Below are 1,181 nucleotides of genomic sequence, written 5' to 3'. Positions count from 1 at the left end.
GACAGACAGACAGACTCACGACCAACGACACGCCAGGTCCACAGGAGAGCTCGGTCCACTGTTCCGGAGAGCTTCGCTTCGCTCAGCAATAATATGTTGCGTTCATGGAAGCTGATTCGACCCGCGCCCTCAGTTCGACTGTGCCGCAGGGCACGCGTGCGGTCGGGTTGCCTACTCGGGGGGCTCGTAAGGCGCCCACGGCAGCCATCCCCGCACGTACGTGCCGTAGTCACCACGTAGGCACGACTGTGGACGGGGCGAATCAGCCAACTTGTTGTATAGGTTTAGTATGTATGAGAACCAGCCAAATCCAACGTGAGCCGGCAGGCTGGGCCTTTGAGCTGGACGCACAAAGAGACCGAGAGAGAGACCACCATCACGGCCAGCCCCACAACCGCGCCAGCCTCGACCTGAGGCAATTAGAAACAGCGTCCGTTACAGGGGTCTTTTTTCCAGAGGAGGATTGCTGTTGGCTGATCGTGGTGGTGGTGGTTAAAGGGAAAAGGGGGGGGGGGGAGTACTTTCCGCCGATGTGCCCCGCTGTGTGGTGTTAACGTCGGCACTTTGCGTCAGCGTTCGGTCAGCGCGCCCCGCCGCTTTGTGGGCACCACGGGCTTAGCGAGGCGAGCAGCCGCGCTGTCCCGCCACCGCCAAGCCACCACCACCACCACCACTTGCCACGGGGCGGGCGCGCGGGCCGCAGCTGTGCTTGCGCCGGGCGTGCTGCTGGTGCTGCTTCAACCTTGTTGCCGCTCTAACCCCAGGACCCCCCTTTTGTCTGTTTCAGGTGAGTTTGCCAGCGAGTTTGCCGTTTGGCCCCCGAGGGGGCCCAGCCCACCACGGCACGGGCCGCGCCCGCGCGCCCACCCAACCGGTACTGTAAACCGTCTAGTGTAGTGTGAGCGGTGAGCGGGCCAACTTCGAGGGAGCAGCGAGCAGAAGGGAGGAGAGGGACTCGGAGAGGAGGGGTGGGACTCTCTCGGCGGCGCCGTTAAGCCACTCAGGAGTTAACAGAATTTGGGAGCAACGGTAGCGGTGAGGAGGAGAGTGGCGCTGCTGTATAGCTCGTGCGGCGCAGGGGCGACGCCCATGGCGACGCCGCCGGCAGCCCGAGAGCGACGCCCATAGCGACGCCCGGGGCGCTGATTGGCTTTGGCGGCCAATTGGAGTGTCTCGGGTAC

General features: G+C 63.8%; 1 protein-coding gene across 11 annotated transcripts in view; it reads left to right on the top strand.

Annotated features, from left to right (window-relative positions):
* The window catches only part of LOC113204762 (protein alan shepard), a 95,075-nt gene that overhangs the window by 35,843 nt on the left and 58,051 nt on the right, over positions 1–1,181 (top strand). Inside the window, exon 1 of one of the 11 annotated variants that reach the window (XM_052271330.1) lies at positions 624–787. The exons of the other annotated variants lie outside the window; for them this stretch is intronic. The gene's annotated coding sequence lies outside the window, so the exon portion shown is untranslated. Of the gene's footprint in view, positions 1–623; positions 788–1,181 lie in introns of those variants that run through there. 11 annotated transcript variants of the gene reach the window in all.

This window comes from Frankliniella occidentalis, unplaced genomic scaffold (assembly GCF_000697945.3).
Source record: "Frankliniella occidentalis isolate FOCC.00 unplaced genomic scaffold, Focc_3.1 Scaffold157, whole genome shotgun sequence".
NCBI lineage: Eukaryota > Metazoa > Arthropoda > Insecta > Thysanoptera > Thripidae > Frankliniella > Frankliniella occidentalis.
This window is presented reverse-complemented; position numbering and strand designations above follow the sequence as displayed.